A 22,193-nucleotide genomic window follows, 5' to 3' on the forward strand; every position below is an offset into this window, starting at 1 on the left:
CTTCTCATTCTCTGAGAGAGAGCAAGACAGTTACCCCAACTTCTCCTGTGGCTCCCAGATTCTGCAAAGAGCTGGCAGGCTCCAGGCCCAAGAGGAGACTTGTATCCCCTCCCGTTGGTTGCTCTCTCTGTCTTTCAGTGAGATAGGATTGTTTAGTGGTTGGAGCAGGTGAGCTGCCATTTTCATTCCTTCTGAGAGCCATCAGAATTTGCAGCTCGCACTACAGGAGTCTGTTTCCTTGGATACCCCTCTAGGCTGGGCAGGCTAGTGTTGCTGGATAGGGAATCCATCTCCTGGATGGGGGAATGTCACCCGCAACAGCGACATTCCCAAGGAAACAAAGGCACAAACATGCAGCAAGAGGCTTGGGTGTGCTTGGGTGTCTGCCTCAGGCCAAAGGTGAGTGTAGTGACTTTGCTGGGCTTGAAGGAGTGGGGAATTCAGAGAACTTGCCAATCAACAGGCAGCTGAGAAAAGGAGACAGTATGTGTGTGTGTATGTGAAGTGGGCAGTGAGTCTGGTGGGTCTCAGTGGGCAGGTGTCAGCATCACCCAAAGCACCCCCACACTTGGCACTAGTTGGCATGTCACATAAGAGAGGCTGCAGAGATTGTAGGATAGGGTGGGCAAATCTTGCACCAATGATGGAGAGAGTAAATGCTGCCCCCGGCGGTCTCCTTGCCTCTGTGCTGCTCTGTTGCCAAGAGTAAGGTGGCTAGTTCTATCTGTAAAGTGGGGCTTTGCCAAAAGCTTCAGAGAGTTCACACAGTTTCATATATTATAGCAAAGAACTATTTATGTAATCCTTGATGTTGCAGCAGAATCCATGCACCGTTCCGCTCAGTGATCAGAGATCAAGTGCACTGCTCTCTGATCAACAGGAATGTAGTGTTGTGACCTGGGTGAAGCCTTGTTACAGGTTGAGCTAAAACCTCCTTGAGATTTATAGGTGTGAACCCACCTTTCAGTTAACATAATGGTGATGTGAACCCTGCCCAGGAGCTTTTGCTGAGCATTGATTTGGGGGGTTGGGGGGGGAAGGAGGGAAGACAGAACAGACAAAAATCTGGGTAAGACTGAGAGACAGGTGGAAGGAGAAGCTGAAAGCACGTTGGTCAATCCTGGGAGAAACCTGGGGAGAGTTCTTTGGGTCAGGGGTGCAGGTGAAAAGACTAATCTTGGTGCTGTGAGCAAAAAGAAGCTGTTTTCTGCTATTCAATTCCCTCTGCCTTCACAGACACAGGATTCTGTACATTCTTTGCAAATAAACAAAACTGCATTAAAGAGAGATTGGCCTATTGCCAATTTCTCCTCTTCACTGGAACAACCTACTACACCCTGAATTTTTGGCTGGCCCCTCAAGCCAAAAGGGGTAACAGGGACATGGGGTATGAATGCATTGATGTGGAGGTATGGGGAAGTGTAAGGGGGTGTGTATGTGGGTGTGATGGGGGTTAGGTAGTGATAGGGGTGTGAATGTGACTGGGTGTGTAGGAGTGTGTTTGCAGTGGGTGTGGTGGAAGTGTGGGTAGGAGGTGTGTGTGCGTGTGTGTATATGTAGTCTCCACTTAAACGTAGGATGACAGAGCTACGGCACTTGGGTGTGGAAAATCCTCACCCCTGAGCGCTGTAGCTGTGAGGACCTAACCCCTGGTGTAGATGCAGCCAGGCTGACGGAATAATGCCTCCCTTGACCTAGCTGCCATTGCTTGGGGTGATGCTGTTCCTAGAGTGACGGGAAACCCCCTTCTGTCACTGTAAGCTGCGTCTACACTATGGGGTTACAGTGGCATAGCCTTGGCCCTGTAACTGCCCTGCTGCAGCGTCCCTAGTGTAGACATGGCCTCAGAAGCTCATTGATGGAACCCTAGGTTTTGCCTTTTCCTCTTGCTTTCTCTCCCTTGCTTGTCCCAGGCTCCTGCTTGGTGCTCTGTGGAGTTCAGCTCAGCTGCCCCTTGGAGAGTAACACATGGCAGAAGGGGATCTTCCTGGTGCTTCAATTAAGAAAAGACTCACTGAACAGCGATAGGTCAGTAACTGAGCTGAACTGAAACTTAACTGGGAAAAAATCCCGGCGAGCAGCTGGTTAATGTGTTTGAACAGAAGTTTTCTATGGGTTTGTGTCATGCCCTGTCTTGGGGTTTCTAATGCACTGACTACAGCGTACCTCTGAGTGTTCTTATCCAGGGCTGGGAAGCTTAACCTAGCAATCAGACCCACCACGCTCCCCACCTCTGGCTCCCTCTGGTGGCCAGGCCCCACATTACTTCCCGAACGCTCAGGAAAAGAGCAGCACAATAAGGGCAGTGTGGTCTAGCGCAGGGATTCTCAAGCTTTTTCTTGCTGAGGCCCCCCCGCACAACATGCTCTAAAAATGCCAGGGCCCAGCGGGTGGGGAAGGAGACTCCACGCTCTGGGCTCGGGGTGAGAGGGATCCTTGGGCATAGGCATAGTTTTACTTCTATTTGGGGAGGCAAGGGCTGGCGGGGCTCAAGCCAGCTCTGCACTGCAGGGTCCAGGGAGGGAGCCCCACCTCTACCCCCTGACTGACTCAGGAAGTCACCCAGCCTGTCTGGGCTGTGGGGGAACGCAACCAAAATAATATAACTCAAGGGGGGAACTCAGTTATAAACTGCTCAGGGTGCAGGGAGGGGGTAGCTAAGGGCAGTGTGAAGTGAGGGGAGGAGCTCAGGGTGCAGGGAGAGGGGTACCTAGGGGCTGTGTGCAGGCAGGGGAGTAGCTCAGGGTGCAGGGAGAGGATAGCTAGGGGCTCCGAGTGTGGCTTCCAGCTTCAGCGGAGGGGAGGGGTGCTGGGGCTCCTGGCTTCAGCCCCCGTGCTGCTCCTGGCTTGCCATAGGAGGTTCGCCGGCTTCAGCCGCTCCTGGCTTGAGCAGGGGCCACCACCTTCAGCCCAGCGCTGCTCCCGGCTTCAGCACTGCAGCTTGGGGTACTGGGTTTCAGTCATGGGGCTCTGCAGCCCCCCTGAAAGGGCTCACAGACCCCCAGGGGGCCATGGACCCCCAGTTGGGAACTGCTGGTCTAGTGGATAGAGCACTGGACTGGGACTCAGGAGACCTAAGCTCTGTTTCTCGATTGGTCCTAGGTCTGCTGGGTGGATGTAGGCAAGTCACTTTGCCTCCCTGTGCCTCAGTTTGTCCACCTATAAAATGAGGGTAATGATACTAATCTCCTTTATAAAGTGCTTTGAGATCTACTGATTTAAAGCGCTATAGAAAAGCTAGATATTTTTATTATGAAATCGAGTCTCTTCAGCAGCCCATCCAGACTATAGCAGCCCCTGTACCTGGGGCTGCCAGCAGCTGGGGTCCTGAAGACTGAGCTGGCCACACCTTGTTAACTGAGGATGGTTTCAGGGGCGTCACATTATCTCCCTGCTTTCTGCTTTGCTGCTCTGCTCTGCGGACGTTTTCTGTCACGTGGTGCACAATGTTCAATAGCTACCCCCTGGAACATGGAGAGATCGTGAGGAATATTGAAATGTCCATCAGACCCCTGGGAATCGGTATTGACCAGCTATGGAGAGAGCTTGTAATGAGGAGCACTTTGCCCAGAGAGAACAGTAATAGGTTTCCTTTCCATCCCATCCCCCCACCTGCAGACTGTGTTTGCTCAAGAAATGATTTGCTCAGGAAAGGAGCCAGGAGCGAGTTTGAATGGTGATGGGGGCTCCTCGGCTGGACACTCTCCAGAACAGCCGTATTCTTCCCGGTAAATATTGACAGTCCTCTCTGGATCGCCCTGGGCTGGAACCCCAGGGGATGAGCACTAGGCAACAGAATCAGCCGCTTACGTCACAGTCATTAATAGAAGGCTATCTACGTACCCTGAAAACATCCCAGCCCCTCCCTCTCCCCTACACATTACCCCCCACGTGAATATGACTAGATCCACCTCTGCACAACTTCCGCACACCTTTATCAAATCGTGGATTCGGTATATGCCCCTCATAGCTTGCAATTACCCCCACCTCTTCCATACTCCTATCTCCTTCACTTGCAAACTCCCCATCCTCACTGCACCCCCGCCCTGGCCCTGCAGTGTAAGGCTCACAAGAGGGTGTGAATAGATTCAGTGATTTTACAGGGAAGATTAACTCATCATCCTATGGCCTGTTTGCCAAGGCCTGTCTGTTTTTGTGGCTTATGCTGTCCCTGGTCCCTGGAAATTCACCGTGCATAGGAACCCCTTCCCATGGCTGCGGAGCATCAGGTTCATGTTGTTTTGCCAGGCAAAATATTGGTGCTAACAGGAGTGTAATCTGGCTAAATCGGGTGCTCAGTAACAGGATGCTTATTCCGGTCCTGCTGCGAATTCTCCCGTCAGGCTCTGACCTGTTCCAGCTTGACTGGCTTCAGTTTTCAGTACATGACCCAGAATTCCCAAGAGCCTCCTTTGCACCGCGCCGTGTTTTATTCAGAAGCTGCCGAGATGCCCCCGTCCTGGGATTTCCAGCCAGGATTAGATAATTGCCTGGTTTTCACTGTACCATCCATTCAATTCACTATCCTGCCTACATTAACCTTTCTTTTCCATTGCTTCAGTCCTTCATCTCCATTCCCTTTCTCCCCTGTTATCTGGGGAGGCATCGAGTCCGTACATCTTTCACTTCACTGCCATTTAGTCTCTTGTCATAACAGAGCTTTCTCTGTCTGCTTTGCTCCTCGCGCAGAATCCCCGACACCGGCCATGGAAACTACATCTGATTATTCCACGCAAACAGCAATTGCCTTGAGACTGACCAACGAGGAGCTGGAACGTCTCGGGAAGAGCTGGGGCTGACAGGCGAAGGCACTGGAAGCAGCCAGTAGGATAGTTCTTGGATGTAGGTGTGATATGAATCAGGTTGTCCCTTCCTTTTATTCAGCCTTGCAGCTTTTAGAGCTGGGCCAATTCCTTAACCTGCTATGTTTGAGAGTCCACTTGGGATGTAACGAGTTTGGCCTGGCAGATGGAGGGTTAACACCTTTGAGACATTTGCTTCATCAGACTGTCATGTGCTGGTTGACCCAGGAGTGCCCTGCCTACCTGACCCCTGGTGCAGATGGCAAGAGGAGGGAGGGGCAAGGGGAAGTAACAGAGCAAGGAGAGGCATGAGCTCAGGAAGTGCCCCCCCCCCCCCCGAGCATGAGGTGGAGGTGTCTCAGGTCAAATTGGCCCAGGTTTATGACCAATGCCAGAACACGAACCTCTTTACCCGATGTGGAGATCTCACCTGGGTACAGGTCATCCTGGTTGGAGCTGTGCCCCTGATGCTGAGGAAGTCATCTTGTCCCACCTAATGCCATACCAGATGCAGGCCTGGCAACTCACTAGAACCTGTAAAGAGAGGGGAGAGATGAGCTCCTGAAAACATCAGAGTGGGGAGCTCAGCCCCTCTGAATACCATCAGCATCCACTGGGGTAATGAATTCTGCTCTTGGGACTAAGGGTGATTCTCCCTGCTCCCTCACCAGATAATCCCACATTGGCCCCCCTCTGGGGCATGCTGACGAATTTGGCAGGAGGGAGTGGTGGGATTAGATTTCATCTGTCACCGCTTGGATGAAATGCTGCGAAAGCTGCCAGTATCTAGCAAATTGGAAGCGCCTCCCTACTGTGTTCAATCTGTTGATTAAAGCAGCAGCCGATCTTATTGTCATTTCGAACATAGCCATGCCCGGGTTCCCAGGGCTGGCGCCGAGGCCGCTGTTCCCTTGGCTGGTTGACATGATCTGAGTGTATCCTAATGGGTTTTTCTTAAGGATCTGAGCCCATTTACTCAAGCTGTGTGTTCAGTGGGGCTTCATGTGGAGGAAAACGCTACTTTGGCAATGAGCATTTGGCCATGAGTTCCCGAATCCCTCACACAAATGCATGGAACCAAACCAAAACCTCAGGTGTTTAACAGCACAGCTCTGAAGCTCTGCGGTTTGTTTCACTTCACTTTGTATTAGAAGGACCCCTAGCTAGCTAGTCCCAGTGGAACCCTGACTCTTGCCACTGTGCCGACTGGTGCTGTCCACTGAGCCACATTTCTTTACTATCCAGCGGGGAGGAGACCGGGGGGTGGGGGGAGCTCCAGTTAAGTGCCTATTTGGGTGGGGCCGTCTTGCTGTTCCATGTTGCTTCCGTGCATGATGGGCCAGTTTTTGTGATTATTTGTTCTGTGTTAGTACCCAGGGGCTCCAGGTAGGGCTCAGGGCCTCGCTGTTCAGGGTGCTGTACAAATGAATAAAATAAAGACAGTCCCTGCTCCCGACCTAGGACTATGACAATACAGAACAGGGTGATAAACAGGTAAGCTGGGGAGGGCTGGGGGGACATGGGGATTTTTCTTTGCTGATTCCATGTATTCCAGTTATTTATTGACATGCTCTGATTCCATCACATGCCATGCCTGACTCTTTGTCTGCCACTTATTCAGTTGGGAAGCCCCAGCCTGGTCAGCCAGGTCCTTGGAGAGCTCATCACTGCAGAGCTGCAGCTCTAGGGGTGGGATGAAGTGAGATTTTGTGTAGGAGGTAAATGCACTAACGTGAGACCGAAATGAGAGTACTGAGTCACTGGAACCCATCCCCAATTACTATCCAGCTTGCCTGTCAGAACAATGTTTTGAGGTGGCATCTAAAGGTACCTGAACCTTGTCCAGTTTTTGATCAACTTTGAGCTCTCCAGTAACTGCAGGAGGCATGTGTAATACAGGCCCAGGTGACATGTTGACTATGTGTCCCTCAGGTAGCTGGCCCAACAAGAAGAGGAGCTCACTATTAGGGTTAGTCTACTCTAGGAAGAGTGTTTGAGGCCAACATGTTGTAGCTACATTTTCCCTAGCGTAGGCACAGGTCAACACCTTCTATCTTGATTTAGGCAGTTGAGGTCAACCCCTGTGGGAAGCCTAGAGTCAACCTTGACCGGCAAAATCAAGCAGAAAACATTAACTTGTGTTTGCCCTAGGGAAAAGGGTAAAAATAATTATGACATGTTTGCTAACATTGACCACTTTTCCGAGACTGATCTACACTTAGGGACACCTAATGGAGTAACTCCTCTAGCTCATGCAGCAGGGGCTTGTGCGTTTGGTGCTGAAAGTCTTTGATTCCATTCCCCACCAGTGACCGCGCTGTATGTTTCCTAGTAAGATTCTCATTGGCTTGGCGATGTGGGCAATTCGATTGTTCAGAGCTGATCTTGGGGCCTTAGTGTGGGGCACAAAACAAAGCTCCTTGTGAGTGTCTCCACACCAGAGGGCTGTGCGGGCGGGTTAGTGCTTTGTAGATCTTTACAAGGCATTTGACAGGAGTGAGGCAAGCCGGACGTGGAGTCTGTCCATCAGGAGAGGAGCCGTACTGGAGAGAGACCCTGCTTCATGGGTGAAGGAGGTGGAAGAGGAAGAACAGCACTATCAGTCATGTGGCAGGTCCCGGCTGAAGAGGAGGAAGGACCAGTGAAGATCATTTTCTGGGGGAGGCTGAGGAGGGAGTGATGAAGATCAGCCATACATTGGGGAAACAATTTATAGGCACAAGCTGTGAAGAGAAAACTAAATACTGGAAGTTGAGTGACTTTTTGGGAAGGGCCATGGGCCAAAATGCCAATTTCCTGTCCCGTTGGATAATGTCTGTCAGCAGTGTACACTGATGTTGAATGGAGCCAGCTATCTTGGTGACCTCCCGTCCTCTCTGGTAGAGGGGAATGACTAATTTTAATGGACCCTAATCTTGAGACTCCTGAATCACAGCCAGAAGCACCAATTCATGACCTTAGTACTCTAAACACAAAGCAAGGACAATCCCAAACAGGAGAATTGAGCTCCCCGGAGACTGGTGTTTACCACACTGCCACTATCCAGTCAAGTCTCTTCTCATTTTCCCCATAAAAAACAGGCAAACAAACAACCCAGCAGAAATCATTTTCGGCAATCTGAACAGTTAGTATCAAATCTTCATTTTTAGATCTCCCCTTGCCCCCCTGCATTTCTGCCATGCCTCTCCTTCAGCACATTACTTCCCTCAGCTAATTAGCATGCAGCCCAGACATTCCACACTGCTAGCTAATGTAAGCAGAGTCAGAATGAGCTCTACCCTGACATCTGGTGGTGAGCTGTGGAAAAGGACTTCTAGGGCTGATCTCGTTTGCATGGGCACACCAACCCTGCCTAACATGATGGACTGCCTGTCCAAATGGTCACATTGGCTGCTGTGAGATCCCCAGTCTCTTTGTTATTGGGGCAGGAGTAATAAAGGGTTGTTATCCTGGTTATGTGAATCAAGGACAGTAGAACTGTACTTGGCATTTTATGATGGAGGGACTCGCCCTCAACTAAGCAGCACTCGTTAGGCAAGGAACATGAGTTCCAAAACCCAGTACCTGGTAGTGTGGGCCCCAAACTCTACTTTGACCCCTTCTCTCTCCACCGTGTAATAACAGAGCTAATTTTGACTCCATTAGAAGTCTTGTTACATGCTGCAGAGCTGAAATCACTGATACCTAGGTCTAAGCATTAGACCTAATTTGGCTAGTGGTGCACCACACTGGGACCCCCCCTACTACCAGCTAAACTCCCTGAGAGCCGAAGTCACTAAGAGCTGAGCTCACTGAGAGCTGTGTTAAGTAGGTGGGGGGCGGGAGGCTGAAGGCAAGTTGGTGAGTGGCTAGCAGGATGGAGAGCGGAGCGGATAGCAGGGCAGTTGGCAGAGAGGAGTGGACAGCAGGATGGCTAGCGGAGAGGAGCGGAGCGGATAGCATGGCGGTTGGCAGAGAGGAGCGGAAAGCAGGACGGCTGGCGGAGAGGCGCAGCTCACGGTGAAGACTGCAGCAGAACCCCATGGAGAGGCGTGGCACTCAGCCGTTGACCTGAGCAGCGGAGCATGTAAGATGCCCCCCATACCTCCCTCCAGTTCCACCCAGGCGGGGAGGTAAACTCTGCAGATGAACTTCTGAACTCTGGGGCTGCACTGACCAAGGTCAGAAACTGTGCATGGGGTGACGGGTGGGTTACTGGACTTAAGACTCTGAGGGGAAAAGGACACTGCCAAACTTACTTGGGGGTGCGTCTTTTGCTCATGGTTTGTGTTATGAATCCTGTTTATGGTGTTTCCCCAACATAATGCCGCATTGTTTCCCTCCTTTATTAAAAGGCTTTTGCTACACTCAGACTCTGTGCTTGCCAGAGGGGAAGTATTGCCTCTTAGGGGCGCCCGGGAGGGTGGTATGTAATTGTTCCAGGTCACTGGGTGGGGGCTCGAGCCGGTTTTGCACTGTGTTATTGAAATGGAACCCCTAGATACTGAACCGGGCCCTTGTTGCTGCCAACTCTGACGGGCAGAAGGGTTACACTAAATATAAACAATCCTTTTATTTTTCCTTTTGTTTGAGTGTTGTTGACGGAGCTTTTTGTTCACATGACAGGTAGACAATTAGCTGTGTGAGATGCATCCTCACGTCTGTTTCCCTTAGACGGCTGCTGGGGACATTGGAGTCCCATCCATCAGCCAGTCACCAGTCCATGTCAACACAAAGGGGCAAAAAACAGGGGACACCTTCAAATTGGGTGGAGTTCCAGCAAGGTAATGGGGATTGGAACCTCCTGAGTTCTGTTCCCATCTCCAGAGTGGAGTGTGTTCTGGTAGTTAGGCCAGGGGACTGGGAATCAGGACTCCTAGGTTCTGTACCCACCTCTGGATTTGCCGTGAGCCCTTGGACAAGTTACTTCCCCTTGCTGTGTCTCAGTTTCCCCATTTGTACTTTAGGCAACAATCCTGTATTTGCAGAGATTCAGTGCTCTCGTACGTCGTTTCCATCTCTGATTTCTATGGTCTGTAACAATGGGAAGATGACACTTGCCAACCTCCCAGGGCTTTAGGTTTATTTAGTTTGTGTCTGTAAAGCTCTTTGAGATCCCTGATAGAAGGGGCTCTAAGGGAGCCATTATAACTTGCCCTAGCTGGGCACACTGGCACGATCCCTCTTCACGTCCCCTGCAGGAGCTTATTGAGAGCTTTGGCCCTGGTAGCTGGTTTGCCGGCCTGTCTGTAATGCCTTTGGAGCAATGATGCCCCAGGTGAGTGAGGGATGAGCACATCATAGCTCTTCTGGTACACAGTGTCTATGGCGCATCATTTGGTGCCTCGAGGATCCCTTTTATACCTATTACACGGGGCTATGTAGTGACCTGCAGACTGAAGTGCAAAGCTGAGAGGGTTCTCTGATGGATCAACTGTAACTGACACCCTGCCTTCCCTGGGCTGTAATGCACAACACAGACCCTCGGGGCATGAGACACATTCATTTTATAGAGCACTGAAACAGAGCACTCTCCAGCTGGGATAATAAAGAAGGGAAGTTTCTAAACAGCTCCCGGTGGAACACACTACAAAACCCTTTGCGAAAGGCTTTCAAAAGTGGCTTTAAAATGGCTCTTACTGGAGCGTGATTTGACAGGGCTTGAGTGTGGGGTGGGAGGGAACCTCAAAGCAACACAGATCATTTTTGGAATAAAGAGAAAGCCGTTTACGTTATTAGATGCGCATGTGCTCCTCTCATCCGCTTCCAGCTCCCAAAGCAGGTGGCAAGTCTCACAGCACATCTCAAGGCACCATGAGGGGGTCTGTGCCCACTCCCTGCCATGGTCCTTCATGTTCCAGTTCAGCAGGGAGCCAGCAGCCATGTCTTATGTCTGCATTCGCAGGAGTCACTCACTACCCACTGATTGCAAGCTGCTTAGTGTGAGCATACACAGGGGCCCCCCTGATGCAGTTCTTTGGATCTGACTTTGTTCCAGACAAGCATTTGGGGCCTGATCCTGCACCATGGAGATCAGTGGCAGTTTTCCCATTGATTTCGACAAGATTAGGATAGGGCTGTCTTGGTAACATTCCCACAGATTTCTTTTTTTGCCTCTGTAATATCCTCTTAGGAGATGGAAAATACTCTTGCTTCCCATCACATGTTTGTCCTTTTACTGACTGCTTCTCACCTCTGCTCTGCTGGGTTTTTAATAGAGGTGCAGGGGGAGTGAAAAGCCAGCATGGTTCCACTCCATTTATTTCCTGTTTGTGTCCCACCATTGTCAATGATTTCAGTTCCAGCTTGGGAAAGAGGGTTTTAGTTAAAAAAGAAGAGACAAAAAAAAAAACCAAAAAACAAAAAAGCCCCCCTTCAAACCAAAAACCAGATGCTACTGTATTACCAAATACATTTGATAAAGAATGTGATCCTGGGAGTCTGATCCCACCTGAGGCTGTTAAAGAGGAAAGATTTTTGCCAATCAAATACACATCTCCCCCTCTGTGTCACCTGTTTTACTTTTTGCATTTCGCTCACCTGGGACAATGAAACTAGACTAGTCATTTTCACCTTCTGGTTCCCAAGCCCTGACCTAGAGCAGTGGTTCTCAACCAGGGTTACGCATACCCCTGTGGGGTACGCAGAGGTCTTCCAGGGGATATATCAACAATCAACTCATCTAGATATTTGCCTAGTTTTACAACAGACTACATAAAAAACACTGGCGAAGTCAGTACAAACTAAAATTTTATAGAGACAATGATTTGTTTATACTGCGCTATATACTGTACACTGAAATGTAAGTACAATATTTATATTCCAATTGATTTATTTTGTAATTATATGGTAAAAATGAGAAAGTAAGTGATTTTTCAGTAATAGTGCACTGTGACACTTTTGTATTTTTATGCCTGATTTTGTAAGCAAGTCATTTTTAAGTGAGGTGGAACTTGGGGTACGCAAGACAAATCAGACTCCTGAAAGGGGTACAGTAGTCTGGAAAGGTAGAGAGCCACTGACCTAGAGTTTCACTGCTCTGAGCTTCAAATATCACAGGGGAAGGTTTAACCCTTCAGAGGGGGTAGTACCCTAGAGACTTGCGGCTGGAAGGTAATGATCCAGGGGAGCCTTAAAAAGAATATAGCAGATTAACTACCTTCGGAGCAGAGGCCTTGTGAAAGGAGTATAACTAGAAGTAATGGGATGAAATTAGAAATGGAAGATCAGGAAAATCTTCCTGACAGCAAGATCTATCAGGCTTATGAGTCATCTCATGATGGAAGACAGTTAAAATTACAAAAGTTACAAAAAATTACAAAAAATATTGCAGTGCAAATACTAGAAAATGTGCAACAGGGTTCAATCCTGCCCTGGTTCTGGGACAGAGAGTGAATGACCTAACAGTTCTTTTGCATCTCTAGATTCCATGAACACTAGCTGCAGAGCTGATTGGTGCAGTACAGGCCTTCAGCATCTCCTGCTTTGACGTAAGCTTCTCCCCTCTGGCCTTCCTGACACCCCTGTGGCCCCCACTGTGGTTTTACAATACAACCACCAGGATTATCTTCCCTCAGCCATCACTCTGACCATGCCACCCTTTCTTTAAATCTATCCACTGGCTCCACCTTTCCCGCTGCATCAAGTTCAACTTTCTTGTCCTTATCTCCAGGACCCTGCAGTGCTCTTCCATCTCTGCTTATCTGATCTTGTCTCTTATTGCATCCATCCCCTCTTCCCTCCCTTTGCTCTGCCAGCAATGCTAGCCTTAAAGCCTGCTCTCTCTCAATACCATCTTCCATGCCTACCACAGGCGGCCCCACTAACCCTCTCCATACTCTGAACCAGTAGCTACTCTTTTTATTAGGCCTACAAGAAATTAACCAGCATCACACCAGAGTTCTGTGGCTGAGGCAGGGATAGAATCCAGTTCTCCAGGGCAGAATTCAACTGCTGTAATCATGAAATCAGCCTTTCTCTTCCTGCAATCCCCTGCCTCATTAACTACGCACCTTCCAACTTCTGCAACAAAAGAATCCTACAGGCAACAGCCTCCTTTACTACAAAACCCTGATTCATCCCCAGAGCATTGTCCATCCTACATACTTGAATGAAGCAGGAGAGGTCCTGGGGGAAAAAGTAGTGTGTGATCATGTAATTAAAGACTGTGTCATAACGCATACGCACAAGGGAGTGGATTGAAGTTCCTGTGCAGCCTTAATTCTGTAACTTGTGAGTGCTTGTCTTTGCAAGCTTCATAATGTTCTTTGAATGTAGTTTTATTGGCTGTAATGATCTCGTAATACTGATGTTGTTGGACTCATGATGGGCTGAGCACTGGCAACTCAGAAGAAGTCCCCACTACCTCTCCCATTATAATTAATTAGCTTATTGCATGGAGTTATAGCTCCCCCCCCAGTGTCCAGCCACAGAGAGGATAAAAGCTTGCTACTGACAGTGAACGAAGCTACGCTTTTAGCCCAAGCACCAGGGACTGGTGTTGGAGATCCCCCAGCTGACAGTTGTGGAGTGGGCATAGTAAGTTACAAAGAACCTTGGGTGTTTTGGAAAGTGCCTCAGTCCCTTTCATGACCCAGGTTAAATGAAAGGAAAGTGGGAGTCCTTAGCATAGGCCTCTGAACTCCAGCCCTGGAGCCCACTGGCTTTAACAGCAGCCCATTCTGTCTCCAGGGCTCCCTGGGGTAATATATTCTGGAGATGAATTATTACTTTTGCAATGAGTTCAGCTTGCGGTTCCTACTAGCGATAGTGGTGAGCTGTGTGCACAGCATCAGCACCCCCATCCACATGTAAGTCCAGCCAGAGTACCCCTGTACACGGCTTCCTCTGAGCCCACCCCACTGCTTGCTACCTGCGCTCTGCCTCGCGCCTGTCACTTCAGAGTGACTCCGGTGTGTGCGTGCACGTGTACGGCTGCTTGTCTTTGTGCACAGCCTTCACAGTGACAATCTGTGCTGGGGCACAGACTGTGTAATTGCCCAGCCCAGCTGTTTGCATCAGAAAATGCTCTGAAACCTAAGTAGTTTGTAGTCTCTGGTGCACAGCTCGCCCAGCAAGGATCATAGACCCAGGAGCAGTTACACCTCCTGGAGCAAATGGAAATCATCCCTTCCAAGGCTGGGGCAGCTGCTCCCTTCTGCATGCCAACGGGGAACTTGCATGGAGCAACCGAGCTCAAAATCAATAGCAAATAGGAGTATCAAATTCCTCTTTCTGCTCGAGAGGCAATTGCTTCGTGCTCACATGGCAGCTGCTAATTTTTCTATTTACCTTCTGATTTATAAAATTGGGGCCCTGTCAACACCACTTGCAGCCACAAAGAGCTCTGTTTTCCCAGGCAACCATTGTGCTTAGAGGCACTGCATCGTACAGCCAAACCACACAGTGGGGCTGGAGCGAGGTCAAGGGGCTGGGCCGGCAGGTGGAATACCCAGCGGTGGTTCTGATTGTTGTGGGGAATGCGCAACACCCTTGATGTCACCTGGCTAAGTGGGATGTGTTAACTAGCACTGTGCATCTCACCCAGGAAAGAGAGAGGGGGGTTGATGCAAAGGAGGGAGGACTAGGAGTGACGGGGGTGAAAACAAGCAAAGGAAAATAACTTGCTAACACTGCCATCTATTAAACCCTCCCCCACCCAGGGCAGAGGTTGGAGTCCTATCTCTGGGGATGTTTAGAACTAGACTGGACAAAGCCCCGAGGAATAGACTGTAAGGAACTGTGGTGCCGTGGCTCCCAGGCAGGGACCAGCTGGGATCAGATGGCCCCTCTCTGTTTCTAATGTTCATAGTTCTGCAATATTGGCCCGAGAGGCCTGCTGGGGGTAGAAATGGGAGAGCAGGCTTCTTTAGGAAGAGTAGTGTTAGCAGAGAGAGCAGCCAGGAGCCTGAGCCGCATTCTGGGAAGCCACTGTTGAATGGAGAAAAGGGAAGGGAATCAAGCCAACTGAAGCCCGCCACTCCCAGCCATCATGCCTAGCATCAGACAGCCGTTGATCGTTAGCTCTTTGGGCATCACTAAACATACTATGATTTTAAAAACAGAATCCCCCCCTCCAGTCAAGTGGAGGATACTGCTGTTGGGAAGCTCATGGTCACGTTGCGAGGAGGGGGAGCAGGTTCCATGTAACAGGGTCCAAGGCGGCTCTGCATTTTTTGTGGCTGCGAGCAGCTGAGGTTTCACACTCAGCTCAATGGCGTTTGTCTGTCCGTCTAGCACAGAGGTGGGCAAACTATGGCCTGCAGGTCACATCCGGCCCAGGGGACCCTCCTGCCCGGCCCCTGAGCTCCTGGCCCGGGAGGCTCGCCCCGGCCCCGCCCCTGCTCTTCCCCCTCCCCCTCAGCCTGAGTGCACCATGCTCTGGGCGGCTGGGCAGGAGGTGTAACTGTGTCAGGGGTCAGGGGTGTGGATAGGGGTCGGGGGGGTCACAGGGCGGGGAATAGGGGGGTTGGATGGGGCAGGGGTCCCCGGGAGGCAGTCAGGAATGAGGGGAGGGGGTTGGATGGGGTGGCAGGGGGCAGTCAGGGGTGGGGAGTCCAGGGGTTGTCAGGGGACAGGGAGCAGGGGGTGGTGGATGGGGCAGGAGTCCCGGTGGGGCCATCAGGGGACAGGGAACGGGGGGGTTGGATGGGGCAGGAGTCCCGGGGGAGCTGTCAGGGGGCAAGAAACGGGGTGGGGGGTCGGATAGGAGGCGGGGGCTGGGCCACACCTGGCTGTTTGGGGAGACACAGCCTCCCCTAACTGGCCCTCCATACAATTTTGGAAACCCGATGTGGCCCTCAGGCCAAAAAGTTTGCCCGCCCCTGCTGTAGAAGAGTCAGCCCCTGACGTGGTGAGACAATTATTTTCCAGCTCCTTTAATGAGGGCTGAGGCAGGATCCGGGGTGTAGCCTCCATGAGAGGCTGAGCTGGGCAGAGCTTTCCCCCTGCCTCGGATGCTGTTTGCTGGGAAGAAGGCACACTGGGAGAAAGAAGATCGGAAGAGGCAGCTGTGGGCAGGGGAAGAGAGCTGAGAGCAGGACTGCTTCCTTCCAACTTGCTTTTTCCTTTCCAGTTCACAGCTGGGTCTGTCCCTCCCCGATACGTTGCGCTGCACCCTGATCTCTCAAGGAGTGTGTCACACTCTCCCAAAAGTTGTGGGAGGGGGCAGGTGCTGGTGGGGAAGGCCAAGCGATAGCAGCCTGTTTGGAACCCTCGATAAATGCTCCAGTGCAGTCAGCGTGAAATGAAGAAATATTGCTCCCGGTAAATATTTATTTTATATCAGAAATTAGCATACCAAATGTAATTAAAAAACAACGTCGTGTGTATGCTCCCCGCCCCCCCACCTTTAGTCTGTCAAATGGCATCTTAGAATAACTAGTCAGAAGGAATGTGGCCTAATTAGCAAGCAGCTTACTGTCGCCATTTGATAATTACACTGCAATGAAATTCTGAAATGAGGACGGGTTTTGTTTCTGCCCTTCCCTGGCAGAAGCCAGTGCCGGCTGGTTTTCATTCTCCCCACCTTTATTTTGTCTTCCTCTTTCGGAATGTATTAGAGCTGACGTGCCAGAGCAGCCAAATGCCAGCCTAGGAAAATTGCTGATGAAGGGCCCCGTGAGTGACACCTGGCAGCAGTGACACTGTGTCTAACAGGTTTCAGAGTAGCAGCCGTGTTTGTCTGTATCCGCAAAAAGAACGAGGAGGACTTGTGGCACCTTAGAGACTAACAAATTTATTGGAGCATAAGCTTCCGTGAGCTACAGCTCACTTCATCGGTTTCTCTGAGGCCCAGCAGGGTGGCAGCCTCTCTGAGCTGAAGCGGAGAAGGGGCAGTCGCCTTGCTGTGCTTCAAGCACATCTGAGCAGCAGGCGGCTGCCTGGGAATTTGGCTGGGATGCTGAAAGGAGGTGAAATGAAGAAAAAAAGGGGAAAGAGAGCTGCCCCAAGCCTCTTGGAGGAGCCAAGGATTTGTTTCTAGAGATTAGGGGCAGGATAAGAAGAAGCCCTAGGAAGAAACAATCCAAAAGGCCACAGGGAATGTTGCTGATGCCAGTCTTTTGCACAGCAGTTTGATTAATTATCATCTAACTATCCATCCATCCATCCATCCATCCATCCATCCATCCATCCAATGGTAAACAGTTTAGGGAGGACATACTGTGACTTAAATCCATCAGAAATGACCCCTAAGGAAGAAAGAGCTTGTTTGCACAGCACCTATCACAGTGAGGTCATAGGTCATGACTAGGTCTCCTAGGCGCTGCCATAATACAAATAGATAGATAGATAGATTGGATTAGATGCTTGTGGAAACCTTTCTACCTCTGTTGCTAGAGTCAAAATAATATTTTGCCTTCTCCAAAAAATAAGACATAAACCAGACGTGAGCCCCAGAACTGCTGAGCCCTGCTCCCTGCCATCACAAGCAACCCCATCATACAGTCTCATGCATACATCTGTCCAGCATTCTCTTCAAATTAATTGTGTCCCCCCCCAACTCCTGTTGGAAGGCTTTTCTGGAACCTCACCCGTCTGAGGGTTAGAAACCTTCTTATTATTTACAGCCTTAATTTGTTCATGGTCAGTTTATATCCATTTGTTCTTGTGCCAGCACTGTCCTTTAGCTTAAATAGCTCTTCTCTGCCTCTGGTATTTATCCCCCTAATGAGCTATGCACTTTAACCTAGAGAGATAGGTCAGTTATCTCTCTATTTTACAGATGGGGAAACTGAGGCAGAGAGCAATTACGTGACAAGCCTAAAATTATACAGAGAGTCAGTGGCAGAAATGGGAGTAGAATTTACAAGTCTGGACCCTGCATCACCTGCTTCAACCACTAGACCACGCTCCCTTCCACAGCTGGGTAAGGAACCTAGGAGTGCAATTCCCCATCTCCTGCTCTAATCACTAGAGAGTAGGTGTCTTCTCTGCTGCTCCTCAGGCTGCAAAGCAGAGCAAAGAAACATTGGAGCTTGGAATGCTGACCTCCAGACACAACTACTTCCTGGTGTTGGTGATAGGAGTGCTTTCCTAGCCGTCTTCAAGAGTTTTCCATCTTAAGAAGGAAGGTCTCATCCGTATGGGTGGTAGCCCTGAGCTTTGATGTTCTGGACTGGTTCTGGTCTTTGTAGTTGAATGTAGCAGGTATACAAAAAAACACCTGGTTTGATTGGGGAAAACAAAACAAAACAAAACAAAACCCAGCTTCCACCCCACCCCCCAATAGAGTTACCTCAGAGACTGCCTGGTTTTTTTGCCTGGTCCCATGTAGTTTGTTACTCTGTGACATTTGCTCCTTGGCAGTGAAATTACATGTCCTGTTTCTTTAACTGTGTAGCAGGAAGCCATGCAACAGGGGAGCTGGCAAGGCTACAAGCAGAAGGGCTACAGTGAAGCAGCCAGCCAGCCTGGGAAACTTTAGAGATAACCTGATGGGCTGTTCATCCTCCCAGGAAGTACTTGTCTCCCTGTTTGCAACAGCCTAGTCATCTCCAATGCAAAAGACCACAAACTCCCAGCATGGAGAATCCTGAGTGCAGGTGGGGAATAAACCCTAGGCTGGGGGTGACTGAAGGGGGGTGTTTATTTTCATGTGAACACTCCTGGGAAACACAGACAAAGGGGAAGGGAGAGGCAGAAAATATCAGAGAAATAGAATTGCTTGCAATGGAAACAGCTTCCCTGGAGGCTCTTTAGAATGAGGCTTTTCATGAGACCAGAGCAAAGCAACTGACAAAGGAAGGCATTGAAGGGGGCGGTACTCTGCTGTGGGGAACAAGGTTGCTAAGGGGTTAAGAATTTGGAGACTTTAACAGCAGACTGGATCATGATTCTATGATTCTATGTGGGGACAAGATACTGAGACATTAATTAACACCGAGGCTCTAATGCTCTTTGATTCCACGGAAGCTGTGTCATTTGGGGCAGCTGGGTGGATACTGATCCAGGGGTTATTGGTGGTAACAGTAGGCATGGTGGTAAAGAGTATTGGGGTCAGGGCAAATCTGAGCACGTCAGCCTGCAACTGTGACATGATGGCGGAGAAGCATCCCCACAGACTGAAGGGAGGGGAACATAAGGGGATCAGCAAGGAGGGAAACTCTGGGCCCCAATCCCAGGGGAGAGAGGAGATCCCACCTGGGATACAGAGCTCAGCTCTGGGTACCTCAATCTCAATGCCTTCATACCCTAGGAGCAGGGACAGGAGAGACCCCACCTATACCATTCTAGTGAGCCTTTGCCTGGGCTCCCATGCTCAGCTCTGGGCCCCCAGAGATATTGACAAAATGGGGGAATCTCCGAGAAGAGCCACAAATGCTGTCAAGGGGCTAGAGGGACCCAGTTTACAAGAGGAGATTAAAAGAGCTAAATAACATGTAGCCACCCACTCCTCAGACAGATTTGCTGGGTGGAGGTGGTGGGAGGGGGCGTATATGCAAATTCAAAAGGCAACAAAGCTGTTGATGTTTTAATTTATTATTGTAATGTTTTTATGCCCTACAAACAGGTTCCCTATGATAAATCTGTCATAAGGGGGTGCAGTCCCACGAAGCTCGGGGGTTGTGAGTTGCCCTGTTTCACCCTGACATGACGAGAGAAGCCCAGAGCCAGGCTCAGTGCTTGGATACATATATGGTTCTGATGCTGCTGGTCCAAGTTTTGGGCTGAGATTCAGGTCAGTCTTTATTTTTTCCAAACTGGCTCAGCCAGCCCGAGAAACAAACCCTGCCTTGTCCCATGGGCCTCCTGTGGTGAAGTGCATGCTGGGAAATCCATCAGTTCCCTCCCCCCCGCTGTAGTCACTTGGGGCCAGATTTTCAAAGTTATTTAGACTGTAGGCATGTAAAGATGCAGATGGGCCGCTAGTGGGGTTTTCAAAAAGCACCTCGGTGCCTAACTCCCAGTGATGTCAAGGGGTGCCAAGAGGAGCGGAAGCAGGAGCGGGAGTGTGATCAGTGAGGGAAAGGGCCTGCTGGGGTGCTCTGTCTGCTGGGACACAGGCTGGTTTTGAACAGGTTTCTGGGGGAATGTCAATGAACCCTAATTCCCTTTAATGACTGTGACGGGGGAGCTCTACGCAGCCTGATTTGCATCCGCTCCTATCTCCTTCATCTCTCCTGCTTTGTTCTTAATTACCCCTGCTTTGTTAATGTAATTGGCTGTGCCCCAATTGCTCTCTGAATTGCTGTCAAAGGCCTTGCCACAACTGCCTGGAAGCTCCCTCGCCATCCATGACAGGGGCTGGACCTTTCAAGGATGAAGGAGTTGCTGGAGGCTGGGCCCCGTTTAGTCTGTGTCTCTGCTACCAGCTTGCTTTGCTTATATAGCACAATCCCCCCTGTTCTGAGCGAGCTGCCTCCAGGTTGAGGAGCAGCAACTATTCCATTGGAGAGGGCCTTTGTTAACCCAAGGGCCTTGCTTGGAGGATCCGGTGATGCTCCTGACTTTCTGGAAAGTCCTTCCCTCACTCTGAGAGGGCAGATAAGATTTCTGCAGCACTACTGCAACTGCGGCCGCCCCAGGCTCTGGCTTTCTAATTGCAGTACGCAGCTGGGTTCTTCTGGGGCTCCAGCAGGGTGGGCGATTGAATAGAAAGAGGGCTGGCATTTCATTTAAGTCATTCGAAAGCTCCTTGGGGAGAAGAGATGAAGAGAGGGAGGGGGAAAGAGAGAACGAGCAGGAGGGGAGTGATGGAGAGTGTGAAGAAAAGGGGAATGAGGGAAGGAGCCAGTGAAGGACAGGAATAGAGTGGAAATGTGTGAGGGAAAGAAGAGGAGAGAGGGAAGTGTGAGAGAGGAGATGGAGGATGTGACGAGGTGGTAGCGGGGGTCTTTGCTGGGCGCGTGGTTCCATCTCCCCACCCGGGGGACCAGCGTGTGCTGCCTGTATGTTCTGTATCCATCCTGCCATCTTGGGGAAGTCAGCATGGGCTCCTGCCTCAGGCCAGCTCCCCGCCGGCTCTTATTGTGGGCTCTTGTGCCTCCCCTCAGCCTGCCCCCTCGCTAAGAATCACAAGGGGCCTCGCAGATTTTCTTGTGAGTCTCTGTTACTTCAGCAAGACACATGAATGTGGCAGCAAGATGCCCAGGTTACAGAGGGCAGAGCACTGGCCCCTCAAGTCGAGAGGCCCAGGAGCCTCTGTTCACAACCTGGGATATTAGGGCACTGAAACCTCTTGAGCTGTTCATGCAAGACATAAGGAAATGGTGAGGATGTCCAAAAGCCAGCTGCTCTCCTGAGCTTTCCCTTACCCAGAAGAGATTCCCCTTTCCCGTTTGGAACCCATTGTTGGGAGAGGGGGGTTCTGATTCAGACTCAGATTTGACCTCCCATGCCGCCGGCGCATGAGGTTGAGGTTCTGGTTTGGGCCTGGATCTGGTAGCCTGTCTCTTGCAGAGGGCAGTAATTCATTCCCCTCCCATAGTGCAGCTGGGCAGTGTGCAGTGGTCTGACACAGGGTAGAGAGAAGGGACTCCTCCCTGCCTCCTGGGGGAAATCAGTTTGTGCTCTGAACCATGAGGTTTGATGATCCCACCTCACTGCATAGCCCTGTTCAGCCCTTTTGCCATACCCAGCTCCACAGCCACTGACTCTCCAACCTCCTGTGGCGGTGAGTTCCACAGCTCACCCCATGCTCCCTGTGCTGCTTCAGAGTAAAGATTCACACCCCTCATGACACCACTGATTTGTGTCCAAACCCAGAGATTGCTTCTGAGGGGTGTCCAGGAGCCAGACAATACAGGTACAGCTGCTGCCAATGGGAATGTCAGCAGATCAGGGAGATTAGCGAAAAGATCCTGCGCGGATGAGATCAAACAGCAGAGAACATTGCTGAAATGGTTTAGTGTTCCTTTCTGCAGGGGAGATTCTAATGCACCAGGACTCTAAAGACTGTGTGCGTCTGTGTCTGTCTCTCTCTCCACCACCCCCTTCCATCTTTGTCTCTCTCTCTGTGGCAGAGGACTTGGGCAGCATCAGACTATTGTTTAACTAGCACAATAATATTAATGTCCTTTCCCATCAGCAGAAGGAAGCCAGCTTCCCTTAGGAGTGCTTCAGCAGAAAGGAGTCTGTGCCCACCCCATCCCCACAGTGCTATTGCCCACCCCTGTCTCGGCTAAACCAGCTTAGCTGCCAAATGCACCATTTGACATGTGTTTTATTTCAATTTCGACCTCCTTGCCAGCAGCAGATCAGCCTCCCCTACCTGCCTTCTTCTTTTCCTCTGCTTGCTTCTCTCTTCCTTCCTCCTCTCTTTCTTTTCTGCTCTCCTCTGTCCCTTTCTCTCTGTCTCCTTGGTCTCCTACTCAGGTGTTTATCTCCTTGCTCTGTCTCTGTGTGTCTCTTTTGCATTACTGTCACTCTTGCTGTGTGTGCGTGTTGCTCTCTATCTTTCCCTATCCATAT

Source organism: Eretmochelys imbricata, chromosome 3 (assembly GCF_965152235.1).
Source record: "Eretmochelys imbricata isolate rEreImb1 chromosome 3, rEreImb1.hap1, whole genome shotgun sequence".
In the NCBI taxonomy this organism is placed as follows: Eukaryota; Metazoa; Chordata; order Testudines; family Cheloniidae; genus Eretmochelys; species Eretmochelys imbricata.